The 15,072-nt window shown below is 33.7% G+C and overlaps 1 protein-coding gene across 5 annotated transcripts in view; it reads left to right on the forward strand.

The window, feature by feature from the left end:
* The window catches only part of FSTL5 (follistatin like 5), a 1,025,577-nt gene that overhangs the window by 435,993 nt on the left and 574,512 nt on the right, over window positions 1-15,072 (forward strand). The gene's annotated exons all lie outside the window — the stretch shown is intronic.

The raw sequence follows: 15,072 nt of genomic DNA on the forward strand, positions 1-15,072 counted from the left end.
ATGGAAGCAGGATGAAGCAGAGGAAGAAATTAAACTACAATGAAGTTGCAACATAAATTTCAGCCAATTCCACAGGAAGTTTGAGAAATATAAATGTTACCTTTTCAATCTATACAACCAACAGCTTGGACAGGAGGTTGACAGCAGTGCAATCTGTGGGCTACATCTTAGAGTATGTCCATCTGGAAAGATTTTTCTTTTGAATCTACCTGGGACCTTAGTAATATATATGGCCAGAGACAAATTTTATCTTAATACCTTGTCCTGGGTTTCCCTATAACACAGATATTGCATACTTAAAACCTACCCTGGTGGACTTGTGGCTAATATTATGTGTTTTCAGAGATTTTTCCAATCCCCCAGCAATAAATCAGACACATTTGCCTTGTTTTCTTCTTCTCCAGTGTTCCTAGTCAGACTTTCACTAAGGGTGCAGCCCACTGAACACGAGGATTTTTTGCAGTCATCATAAATATAAACCAGTTTTTAAAAGCTCAAGGGTCTATCTCCTGCTTCATGTTGGCAATATAGGTTACGAAATGTGCATTGCTAGGTTTGACTCTTGCAATTTGATTTTCACTTTCCTATTTTTTTCTAGTACCTTTTGTTTCTTTCTTTCTTAAAATCTCATGTGTGCATTTAAATGAAAATTTGTTATGTTTTTTTCCAGAATTTCTATGTGTTTTTGGAAGGTGTGTGTGTGTGTGTGTGTGTGTGTGTGAATGTGTGTAATAGATCTGAAGCTAAGAGTCACATTAACCTTATTGTAGTCAATTCACCCCCCTTAGTATTGCATGGAATATTCCTTTCATGTTATTTATTTATGAACACTCATTTTTGGGAAAATGGTAGTTTACCCCCTAGTTTACTCTTTAAAAATATTTTCTTAATTTTATAACTAGATTATTTGATATCAGTCCTCAGTAAGAATAATTCTCTTGATCAGCTTAGGACCATTTTCACAAAGATATGGGACAAATAAAAGAAGGTGGTGATGTAAGCTCTAAAAAAGTCTCACTTGGAACATGAATGTCTTGGAAATATTCTGCTGAGACAATTCCCCATCTACATGAAAATGAAAATAATGGTTTCCTTTTATTAAACTAGTATTTTTGTATATCTCTGATGCTGATCCTTTTCCAATGAATAAAAGATAAAATAAAAAAATACATAGGACTTGCTTACAGGAAGTTCATGCAATGGTAAGATAGACACTAATTCTAAAAATTATGCAATGAGTGCATAGCAGGAGGAACAATTAAGTCTGTCTTACTTTATGGAATTTAACGTTAATAATTAAGGTGTAATATATACAGAGGGCGCCAAAAAATGTATACACATTTTAAGAAAGGAAAACTGTATTAAAATTTCTTAAATGCCATTTTAATACATTTACACAATTTTGGTTTCTCAGTGTACTAATTCCTTTCCATTTAGGAATCTTATCATCAGTGAATACAATGCTATAAAAAATTTTAACTTTTAAGTAAATGTTTTATTGGGTGATATTTATGAAATCTCCCTGATTATATTGTCGGGTTTATGTTGTTTTTGTTACTTGAAATTTATCAGTGTCTAGCTCCAGTGTCTAGACATTTAGTAATAAAATTATGAATTAAAACAAAAAAAATCATAATATTCAATATATACCAATAACAAAAGATGAATACAAGTCACATTTGACTTCAGTAATTACAAGAGGTGCTATAAGTGGTTACCATCAACGTAATTTTAATACAGTTTTTTTCATTTCTTAAAATGTATATACATTCTCTCTCTCTCTCTCTCTCTCTCTCTCTCTCTCTCTCCATATATATTTGGTGTGTGTGTGTATATATATATATATATATATATATATATGTTCAATTTAACAGATATTCATTAAGCCCTTGGTATATAGTGCCATTACTATTTCATATTGAATTTACAGTCTTTACTGAAAAAACTCCTGTGGTCACAGTTGTAAAATCCATATGGACAAATTTCAGGAATGAACAGAAGATTCAAATTAAAAATAAATAAAATTTAGCGGTCGTCACTAAGAATACCATCACTTGAACAGTAGTAAATATCCAAAGGAAACTGAACTACCATGGTTATAAAAAATAATAAATGTTGCTGGCAGAAAAAGGATTTTAAAATCTTAGGAAACAGAAAATGATAAATCTATAAATTACTAAGTAGTGAGCAAAATACTTGTGCCTGGGGAATTACTTGAAGTCACTAAAGGCATAATGCAGAATCACTTAAATTTGAAAATAGCTGTGTATAATCCAGCTGACTCTGTGAAGGGCTAATTGTGCTGAACTAATTTAATTTCCTTTTATAGTAGAATACGAGTTTTCATAAGCAGGGAATAACTGAGATTAGAAATACAAGTGAAAAGTTAGATTTTAGCATATGAGACTTTCTCACTGACAACCTGAAAAATACACAATGCATTATGTTTAGTTTGATTTTAAAATTCCTTGTTTCAAGTTCTCAAAATTCTGTAGAATTAGCATCTGCATTGCTTTGGCAAAAACTTGCAAATCTTACAATTATTTCCTGATCAATCTATCTTATTTCTGTAAAGAGGAGTACAGCAAAAATATTCAATTTGTATACCAGAATACCAAAATAATTAGAGGCTTTAAAAAAAAATTAGAACCATTCATTTCCATATAATTTTATCCATTATGTGCAATCTTGAAAAAAATTAATTCATTAAAATAAACTAATTGCTGTACAATAAATATTCATTTTTTTACTTATGCTATTGTAGTCAAAAAATATCTATATGCTTTTATTTATGTTTTGAAATTAAAGTTTATTGGGGTGACAATGATTAGTAAAGTTACATAGGTTTCAGGTGTACAATTCTGTATTACAGCATCTATATATCACATTGTGTGTTCACCACCCAGAGTCAGTTCTCCTTCCATCACCATATATTTGATCCCCTTTACCCTCATCTACCACCCTCCTCTCCCCTTACCTTCTGGTATCCATTAAACTATTGTTTGTGTCTGAGTTTTTGTTTCTTTGTTTGTTTGTCTTGTTCCTGTTTTGCTTTTAGCTTTACATCCTACATATAAGTGAAATCACATGGTTCTCAACTTTTTCTGTCTGACTAATTTTGGTTAGCATAATAATCTCAAGATCCATCCATGTTGTCACAAATGGCACTATTTCATCTTTTCTTAGGGCAGATAGGATTTCATTGTGTATATATACCACATCTTCTTTATCCAATCATCTATTGAAGGACACTTTGGTTGTTTCCATGTCTTGGCCACCATAAGTAAAGCTGCAATGAACATCTGTTGGAGCACATATATCTTTACAGATAAATGTTTTCAGATCGTGTGGGTACATACTCAGGAGAGGGATTCTTGGGTCATATGGTAAATCTATTCTTAATTTTTTGAGGAACCTCCACACTGACTTCAAAAGCATATTTTCAAAGTACAGCTGCTAAAGTCCTATTTTTTTCTGCTTCTTGAGATATTTTTTATATGTAGAATTTTCCTATTTTTGTAAAGATTAAAGATATATCACAAAAATGTATATCATGGTTGCCTTTATATAAATAGCTGCACTGTGATTTTGCAATTTAATCAATCAGATAATTTGCTAAAATAAAGAAAGAAACAAGAATTATGTGTTTTCTAAGCTGGTCATGTAAAATACATTTTTTAAAATCAAAATAATATTATATTGAGTTTATACCCATACACACACACAGAATATTATAATTAACAACAATTTATTAATAACATACATTTTTATATTCTGTGTTAGTCATGGTTCTCTAGAGAAATAGAACAATAGGATATATATATATATATATATATATATATATATATATATATATATATATATATACATATGGAGAGAGAGAAGCGGGGGGGATCAATTACAAGGAATTGGCTCACCCAATTATGGAGGCTGATAAGTCCCAAGATCTGCAGAGTGAGACAGCAAGCTGGAGACCCAGGAAACCAATGGTGCAGACTCCAGTCTGAGTGTGAAGGCCTGAGTGTCAGAACTCACTGGGTTGTTACAGTCCAAATGTTGGAAGAGTGGAGAATAGGAGGAGTCTCAGCTGATGCTTCAGTTTGAGTCCAAAAGTCAGGAAAAGGTGAGGTCCCAGATCTAAGGAAGTCAGGCTGGAGGAATAATATCTCCCTCAGGGAAGGTCATTCTTCTAGTTCCCCTCAGTCCTTGAACTGATTAGATGGGACCCACCCACACCAGGGAGGGCAATCTTGCTTTACTCAGTCTACTCATTCAAAGGTTAATCTCACCAAGAAACACCCTCACAGACAAACCAGAATAGTATTTGAACCCTGTGGCCCAGTCAAGTTGACACATAAAATTAACCATCACATACACCATTTGTTGATAAAAGTTTACCCCTTCAAGCAACAAGCCCCGATGCAATCAGCAGAACATCAGACAGGTATCCAAAGGTCAGTTTAGATCAAGAATTCTTTATCAGTATATTACATCCCTATTGTAAGAAGAAAATGGCTGGCCTAAGGATAAGCAAAAAGGCCTAAGAGATAATAAAAGCTGTTGAAGAAATTTAAGCAGGGAGATCAAGAGAAAGAGTATGAAAATGCTGATGGAGAAATAACTGAAAGAACGAAAAAAAATGGAAACGTGTAATTAAGGTAATATTGGGCAAGAGAAAGGGAAGTGGATTTCTGAGTTTCTTAGCCTATTTTTTATTTGATCTATGTGATAAAACGTGGATTTAGAAAGTTTACACAAGTGTTCCCAAGAGAAAGAACACTTTCAAGGAAACTAGGTAGAATTCAGACAAGGAAATCTTTGGGTTATGGAAGAACATGATTTGAGGGCGCTTTGCAACATCTAAGAAAATAATTATATGCTCTTATTTTTGTTCGTATTGCATGTTTTTAGAAAACAGGAACAAATCTGAAATTATTGTTTTTCCAGTTATCCAGCTAAAGTTTGTGAGTAAAAAAAAAATAGATACAGCAGATCCTTGAATAACACTCTTGATGTTGTTTAGTTATAAAGTTGATAAGTAAAATAAAAGTAGATTCCCATCTAGGGCCACTGTCTGTGTGGAGTTTTCATGTTCTCCCAAGTCTGTGTGTTTTCTCCAGGTATTTTGGTTTCCTTATACATCCCAAACATGTGCACGTGAGTTGAATTGGTGTGTCTAAATTGTCCCGGTCTGAGTGAGTGTGGGTGTGTGTGGGTGCACCCTAACCTAAGATGGAAAGAAATTCTGTCCAGGGTGGGTTCCACCTTGTGCCCTGAGCTGCTGGGATCTGCTCTGGCCACTACATTTCAGAACTGGAATAAGGAAGGGGATTGGAAAAGATTATCTTACTTCTTTTTTTTTTCATCTTTCTTAAATGAACGTATAGCTCACATTTACTTCCATGTTTAGTATTAGACATGTTTTGGGTCTTTATTTAGAAGTTTGATGACATTTTTGTGACCAGAAATGTACGGTAGGAACTTAACTCTTGTTTATAGTAATTAGCCTATGGTAAAATTGGTTTAGTTATGTCATTTCACCTAAAGTTAGTGTTTCCAAGAACCTATTAATATTAGTGACATTCAGTGAGGACTTATTGTATTTTTAATATACTTTAAAAAATTTTTATTTTGCCTTACCCTTTAATTGAAAAAGGGTACATGAAGTAGATAACAAAAATAATCTTCCAAATTTAATTACAACAATTCATAATCAATTCCAAGTTAATTTCTTATTTAGAAGTTGTTTGAATATGGATATGAAATGATGGGAAATGTCAGGTGTGTGAATGTAAATTGTTCCAATAAGAAACATAAAAGAGAAACAATGTATGAAGTTGTCTGTTATATGCAGTTACAAAGGCAAGAAAAGCAGGTACTTCGTGTGATAAGAAAGATTTAAATTTATTTTAGGGAATTCTGAAACTAAACAAAAACCAACATAAGTATCCTGAATCTCTGAAGAAGTAGACAGTGTTGAGAATTTCTGTATATACAGACTGCCTGGCTAGTATATATTCATACTTCAAATAAGACTAATCAACTACTGTTTAGAAATTAAAGTCATGGAGAACAGTAAATTCATGCTAAGATAAAAAAAAAAATTGATGTCTATTTGCTTAATCTAAAATGAAAATACCACCAACTTTGTAATGTTGCTAATCAGAAGTAATATGTGCCATGTGTAAATTAGGAAGATGTTTCAACTTCATGCACATAATTCAGATAGAATTTAGAAAACACTTCTTGATTAAGTAGGTATTTTAATGAAGAAATGAAAAAATAAACTTCAAAATAGTGAGTTATTTTTTTGTTTGATAATTAAAATGTATTATCAAGAGAGATGCTCTGATCACCTTCACCATTTCAGTTTTTTAAGGCGGTTAAAAAACAGAAAACTAAAATTTTAAACTTGCAAATAGCTATGCTTCTGACTAAAATGAGGCATGACTGAGAATTGATGTGATGTTTAACCATAATTTCATTATGTCAGTAATACTATACCATATGAATTCCTAGCCCCTATCTGCTGTCCATGTGTCCTGTCCATGAAAGGCAGGCTTTATAAACCTGTGACCTACACAATTGTGGGAGACGCCATGCTCAGCAGCGCCACGTCTTTGGGTTAAAACTATGCTCTTACTATCTTGTGACTCTTATTTTTTCAACAAGAGGCCTTGAGTTTTTGTGTCGCACTGAGCCTTGCTGGTCATGTTCCTGAGCCTGTCTCCAGGCCACGCAGCTTCATTTCTTTCAGGGAATCGTAGGGTGCCTGTGCCTAGTGCCTCCTCCGTGCTATCTCTGCTCCTTCTGTCTTTCCATACACACACTAGGGACAATATGAAGGCTACTGTCCCTTGCTGCTCCTAATATCAGCTCCCAACACTCTGGGTGCCTGAGTCATCTTGTCTGTTGACCTGGAATGGAGATAATGACTGTTTGCACACGCCACTGTGTTCCAAAGCAGAGCCACTGAAAAATTGCCCTTCGAAGCAGCACCTTTAGATTCATTGTGCCCTTTGTTTCTTTGGGGCAGTGACGAGGCCTTAGTCACATTTCTTCTATTATCTCAGCGACTGCTCTTTTGCCTCTCATTACTTCTTATATTCCTCATCCTCAGTCTGTATGCACTTCTTGTGTTTTACATATATTTTTCCTTCCTTTTTTATTGTGGCATCTTCTTATTTTTATCTTTAATCAGAATCCTTCACTTCACTTCCAGCAAACAAACAATCAAATAAGAAAAATAGTTCAAAACTACCAATTGAACTCTCGGGAAACAGCTGTTTAGAAGTGGAAAAACATCTCTCATTTTCAGTCTTCAAAAACACTCAAGGTCTGATTCAGTCGTAGAAAAGTCACTTTGCTACGAATGCATACATTAAATTTTAAGTCATTCCCTTGGTAAATATAAACTAATAGTTGGCTTATGAGTATTTTTTTATTGTTTTAAAGAGGAGTGTGTCAGCTCTCAATAGTATTTATTTCAGAAACAATGTATCTTTAGGTAACAATGTACTGGTACCAAGCAACAAATGTCACTCAAGTAGAGTGGTAGCCTACACATGCTAGGCTTCTGTAACAAAATATCCCAAACTGGGTAACTTAAAATAACATAAATGTATTGTCTAGCAATTCTGGAGGGTATATATCTGAGATCAAGGTATCAGCAGTGTTGGTTCCTTCTGAAATGTGTGAAGGAAAATCAGTCCCACACCTTGTTCCTTTCTCTGCAGGTTTACTGGCAATCTTTGGTGTTTCCTGTTGATGGTATTCTTTCTGTATCTTCTTATCATGCCATATTCTCTCTATACATGTCTGTATCCAAATTTCCCCCTTTTATGAGGACACCAGTTATATTGGATTAGGGCCCACCCTGATGACCTCATTTTAATTTAATTACCTCTAAAGATTATCTCCAATTAAAGTGGCATTCAAAGGTAATGAGGCTTAGGATTCCAACATAACTGGTGGGGGGGGGGCACACTTCAATCTATACCACATCTCAACAGAGATAAGAGGAAAAAGAGCATTGGCAAAAAAGTGAAAATGACTTTTTGATACCTTATTATGATGTGGATTGGCATTTTTTAAAAAATTACTAATAGAAAAAAGTATAGGTTCACAAATATGAAATGAAGTATTTTACCCTGTTACCTGATTCATAATTTTGATTCTGAGAATCTGGATATGGCTATATCCAGAATATCTCTTTCAGAAATACTTTACATTTAGATAATTATCAATAAAAGAACAGTTATCCTTCATAATAATTTAAGTATTGTCAGATATGTTGAAAAATTATATATATATATATATATATATATATATATATATATATATATGTCAATGGTATTAAGCAAGATCCATAATATATCTCATAATGAAATATTTTATAAACTACAGAAATAGGAAATATGTTTTAAAAAGTAAAAAATAGTAAAAATCAAATATCAATTCAGAGAAGTTGAACAATGTAATAGGAGGAAGACCTATAGACCAAAGAACAAAAGTAGCACCTATTGGTTTCATATTATGAGAAAAAAATCAGAGGCGAAGCTGGTTTAAGAAATAAAACAGAACTATTGCAATCAGTGCCAACTGAGAAACTCCAGATTTGGGTGAAATTCTTTTCAAAAGCAAAATTAGTCCAGATGGAATGGACTAATGGAATGGAGCTTATTTGCAAACATTTATAGCTTATAGTCACACATCATATTTTTGTTTTGTTTGGCACATTCAAAACCAATGGCTTAAAACTATTACTTTACAGCCATCAGTTAAGAATGAAGTAATTTCACATCAAAAATGAAGAAAAATCATTACTAATTATCACATTTTTTAATATGGATACTCTAAAAGGATTCTTTAAATCCTAAATGTTTTAGGAGAAGCAGCCAGAGGGGATATTTCCATTGCATTATAGTATTTTTTTAGGATTTAGCATCTCAATGTAGCCAAACATGGGATATTAGCCACCTGGAAATTTATTTTATGGTTGAATAGCCCACATTATAGTCATAGAATCTTTTGCTTTATAGCCATTTACTGACTTAGAATATGTTGTGTAGCTTTGCTCAGTACCTATGCTATCCTGTCTTTTTTGGTGAGAGAAAAGCTCATAGGAACCATGCTTATTGAAACCTGACATGATGGCAGATATAACTCAAATCTGAAAATGGCCAACATCAGAATACAAATATTGAAGTAAATGGGTGTTACCTTAAAAAAAGTATGCAAAGACATGGATGGGCCTAGAGGATGTCATGCTAAGTGAAATAATTCAGACAGAAAAAGACACATATCATATGATTTCACTTATATGCTAAATCTAAAAACAAACAAAATAAATAAATCAGAAGCAAATTGACAGATACAGAGGACAATCTAATGATTTCCAGAAGGAAGGTGGTAGGGGATGGGCAAAAAATGTAAAGGTGATTAAGAAATACAAACTATCAGTTATAAAATTAGTCACAGGGATGTAATATACAGGGAATATAGTTAATAGTATAGTAATAAATATTTATGGTGACAGATGGCTACTAGGCTTATTGGAGTAACCACTTCGTAAGGTATATAAATGTCTAATCATTATGTTATACACCTGAAACTAACGTAATATTGTATGCCAACTCTAATTTAAAAATAAATTTAAAAACTATGTAATGATGTATTTAGGTGCTTATGTAGACTTATAAATGTTAAGCTAGCTTTATTATTATCACAAACTAAGAAGAATGCTCTGAAATTATATTAGAGAAATCCAATCACCATTCTAAAACTCAAAGATACTGGGAATGAGAGAGGCTGTGCTTATTCTCTGATTCTTCTGGTTCTCATAGTTTTACCCATAGATCCACCCACCAATTTGAGTATAAATCTAATATGAAGCCACAATTATTTCTAAATTTTTACAACAAAGCACTTCAACCACAAACTTTTTTATTAGAGTTGACATGCAATATTATTTTATTTTCAGGTAACACTATAGTGATGAGACCTTTCTATACCTCATGGAGTGATCATCCTGATAAGTCTAGTGACCATTTGTCACCGTAAAAAGTTATTATGATATTATTGACTGTATTCGCTATGCTATACATTATAACTGTGTGATTTATTCATTGTATAACTTCAAATGTGTACCCCCAATTCCCTTTTGACTTTTTCAACCATCCGCACCCTATTCCCTCTGGCAACCATCAGTTTGTTTCTCTGTATCTATAAGTCTCTTTCTGTATTGTTTTGCTCGCTCATTTGTGTTTACCTTGAGATTCCACATATAAGTGAAATCATATGATATTTGTATTTCTCTGTCTGACTTATTTTACTTAGCATAGCAACATCTAGGTCCATCCATGTTGTTGCAAATGGCAAAATTTTATTTTTTTATAGACCTAGGTTGTTTTGAAATCTTGGCTATTGTAAATAATGCTGCAACAAACATAGAATGCACATATCTTCATGAATTAGTGTTTCTGATTTATTCATATAAATGACCAGAAGTGAAAATGAGTAGAAATAGAATTGCTGGGTAATATGGTAGTTCAATATTTAATTATTTAATATTTAATTATTCAATATTGATTATTTAATATTCAACATTTAATAGTGTAGCTGCATCAATGTACAATCCCATCAACTAGCACAATGGTTCCCTTTTCTCTACATCCTCACCAGCACTTGTTATTTGTTGTCTTTTTGACAATAGCCATTCTGAGGTGCCATGATACCTCACTGTGGTTTTGATTTGCATTTTCCTGATAATTAGTGATATTGAGCATCTTTTCATGTGCCTGTTGAACATCTGGATGTCTCCTTGGAGAAATGTCTATTCAAGTCTTCTGCCCATTTCTTAATAGAATGTTTTCAGATATTGAGTTGTATGAGTTCTTTATATAGTATTTTGCGTATCAACCCTGTATCAGATATATCATTTGTAAATATCTTCTCCCATTCTCTAAGTTGATTTTATGTTTTGGTGATAGTTTCCTTCTGTGTAAAAAAGCTTTTTTTAAATTTTTATATAGTCCCGTGTAGTTTTGCTTTTGTTATCCTTGCCCAAGGCCACATATCCCTCCACAACCCCCTGCCAAAAAAATATATATATATATATTCATAAGGCCAATGTCAAAAAATCTATGTTTTCTTTTAAGAATTTTATACGTTCAGGTCTTTGATTTAAGTCTTTATTATGTTTTGAATTTTTTTGAATATTGCATTAAAAAAGTGGTCTAGTTACATTTTTGGGGCATGTATCTGTTCATTTTTCCAAACACCGTTTATTGACGAGACTGTCTTTTCCCCATGTATATTATTGCTTTCTCTGTCCTGGATTAATTGACCATATAAGCATGCCTTTATTTCTGGGCTCTCTAATCTGTTCCATTGATCTATGTGTCTGTTTTTGTGTCATACCATACTGTTTTAATGACCATAGCTTTGTGTTATAGTTTGAAATCAGGGAGTGTGATACCTTAAATTTTGTTCTTTCTCATGATTGCTTTAGACATTCATGTTCTTTTCTGCTTTCAATCTGAAAAGTATAGTTATTAATTCTAACTTAAATGGTAAATTTAAAGTGTGAAGCCACTGGTCGTGGGCTTTTGTTTTTCGGAAGTTCTTTGATTCTTGATTCAGCCCCCCTTCCCCCGCCACCTTTCCTCACTTTGAATATATCACACCACTCCCTTCTGGCTTACAAAATCTCTGCTGAAAAATCAGCTGGTAGACTTACGTCGGTTGTTTTTCTTTGGGGCCTTTTAAGATTCTCTCTTTAACTTTTAACATTTTAATTATGACATGTCTTAGTGTGGATCTCTTTGGATTCCTTATGATTGGTACTCTCTGTGCTTCCTGGACCTAGATGTCTGTTTCCTTTGTCTGGTTAATGAAGTTTTCAACCGTTATTCTTCAAATACGTTTTCTGTCCCTATTCTCCTTTTTGTTTTCTGTTTTCTTGTGGAACCCCTATAATTGCTAATGGTATGCACTTGATGTTGCTTCATTGGTCCCTTAAACTGTCCTTAGATTTTCATTCTGTTTCTTTTTTTTCTTTTTGTTGTTTCTACTGGGAAATTTCCTCTACCCTATCTTCTAGCTCACTGATTAATTTTTCTGTGTCATTTAGTCTGCTGTTGATTCCCTCTAGCGTTTTTCCATTTCAATGTTGTATTCCTAAGTTCTGATTGGCTCTCTCTCTCTCTCTCTCTCTCTCTCTCTCTCTCTCTCTATATATATATATATATATATATATATATATATATATACACACATTATATATACGTATATATGTAGTATATACGTATACATATATACGTATATATAATGTATATATATATATATATGTCTTTCTTGAAATTCTTACTGTGAAATTCTCTCTCATTCCCTTTCTCTCTCTCTCTCTCTCTCTCTCTCTCTCTATATATATATATATATATATATATATATATATATATATATACACACACACATTATATATACGTATATATGTATGTATATACATACACATATATATGTATATATAATGTATATATATATATGTCTTTCTTGAAATTCTTACTGTGAAATTCTCTCTCATTCCCTCTCTCTCTCTCTCTCTCTCTCTCTCTCTCTCTCTCTCTCTCTCTTTCTCTCGAATATATATGTATTTCTTGAAATTCTTACTGTGTTCATTCATTCTTCTCCTAACTTTGGTGAACATTTTTATGACCAGTACATTGAACTCTTTATCTGGTAGGCTGCTTATCTCTACGTTGTTTATTTATTTATTTATTTTTTTTGCTTTTTGTGTTTTTATTTCATTTGGAACATTATTTCTTATCTCCTCATTTTGCCTTACTCTTTGTGATTTTTTTTCCTTCTATGTATTAGGTAGATCACCTACAACTCCCAGTCTTGAAAAAGTGGCCTTATGAGGAATGTGTTCTGTGTAGCCTAGTGGCACAAGCCCCTCATTCACCAAAGCCAGGTGCTCCAGGGATAATGCTTATGTGGGTTGTGTGCACCCGTCTCTTGTAATTGGACCTAACTGCTATAGATGCTCTAATGGGTGGGGCCAGTAACTGGCTCAGCTGTCTGTGTGGCTTAGCCATGGCTGTTGTGAGTACATTGGTGTGCAGATGCTGTCCCCTCCCCAGAGCAAGGGCTGCTTTGTAGGGGTACTGTCCTTGGCTGAGGTTACCAATCCTGTGAGGTGTAGTTGGGGCCTCAGCAGGGGTGCCTGTGCCAATGGAACCCATGTGTGTCAGAGCAGTCAGAACAGGAGCCACTTGTTAGGGAACCTGGTGCTGGCTGAGGTCTCCTGCCGAAGTGGTAGAGTGAGAGCCCCTTGGCATGGGCTCCAGCTGAAGCAGGACAGTGTTGGGATGGAGATTGTCAGAAATAGTACCCACCAGTTCCAGGCCAAGTAGGTGAAAGGAGAGAGAAATAAAATGGTGTTCACCAGTATTTCTTTCTCCATAGAAAATTCTAACAGATCCCTGCCCCTCTGGCACTCACCCTAAAATTAGTCAATATATCTTCTTCAAGTACAACCCAGACACTTTTTAAACTGCTGCCTCTGGACTGGAACTAAGAGGAATGAGTTTATGCATGAGCCCTTTAAGAACTATGTTTTCATTCCCTAAATTCCTTTGACTTTTCTGGACGTAAGTGCCATAGATTTTCAAAGCCGGACGTAAGGAGGCTCTTCTTTTTAGTATAGGTCCATCAGTCTGGGGAACTTAATATAAGGCTCGGATCCCTCATTCCACATGGGGAACCTCTGTAATTGTGATATCAATCCTGGTTATACCCTGCACCAGGAGTATGGGTACTGACTAAATTGTGTCTCTGACCCTACTACTCATCTCTATGTGGCTTTTTCTTTCTATCTTTAGTTGTAGAAAATTTGCTCTGCTCCTCTTCATATCATTCTCAGTGACAGTTGTTCTATATGTAGTAGTAGTTTTGGTGGGTTCACGGGAGGAAGCAATTTTAGAATCTTTCTCCTCTGCCGTCTTGATCCCTCATTCCAACTGCAATTTTTAAGAAATGAAACAAATGACATTTAGGGACAAGAACAACTAGCATAACTGAAAATATGGGATTGATTGAATTCCACATAAATACAAGCAAAGTAATTATAATCTTCAATTGTGATGTGTTTTTTATTCTACATTTCCAATATAATTTTGAGAGAAATTTTGATAAATGGCTCCTATGAGGAATTGATTTTAAAGCTATTTTAGATAAAGGACATTGAATGAATTCACTCTTCTTGAAATGGAACCCAAGGAAGAGTGCAGTTTAACTAGTTCCCAAATGACTTATGCACACTAAAATTTGAGAAATTTAAATTTTTTTTCCAGACCTGTGAACTTTATCCAGCAGTCAGACATCTGTGTATAAATTTCTGATCTCTTAACGTTAGTCTTCTTTGAAACCCATCTCTCCCCACAATCAACTTATATTGTCAGCATGATTCTGCCCTGTCTTCCTCATATTTATAGACATAATACTTTCTCCATTGTCTGAGTTGTAGATTATGCTATTGATAGACTATTATTAGCATTTCCATTCTACTGTGCCCCTTGAGTTTTCCTGACCTGTGTGATTGTTTGTGCACTGACTTGGAAGACAAATATTATATAAAGTAAGCTGAAACAGAATTTGTTTTTTCACATCTACTTGAAAATGCAGATGATATTTAACAGACCTCAAAAGCAAACGATAATTGAAGTTAGTTTTATTTTATTTTAACTTCTCAGTCTCCAAAGTGATGCTATACATTTGAGTTTTGAATCTAACAACATTATTCTATTGCAATTTAATTTTCACTTGACTCTAAAATAAGTTTAAAATGTAAAAATACTTTAATACAACCACAGCACCACTATATAAGAATATATGACTTTCACTATGTTATATTGCTAATAGTTCAGTAGTGAGAACTGAAAAAAAAAAGACAGTAGATATCAGACATTAACATATTACTCCTGGGTTTTTCTCTTTTCCTTCTTCATTTCTATTGTCTCATAAGTAGTAGTCACTCAACACCTGTAGGGATTTAAATATTAAATCATTTTA

This window comes from Rhinolophus hipposideros (assembly GCF_964194185.1).
Source record: "Rhinolophus hipposideros genome assembly, chromosome: 16".
Classification (NCBI taxonomy): domain Eukaryota; kingdom Metazoa; phylum Chordata; class Mammalia; order Chiroptera; family Rhinolophidae; genus Rhinolophus; species Rhinolophus hipposideros.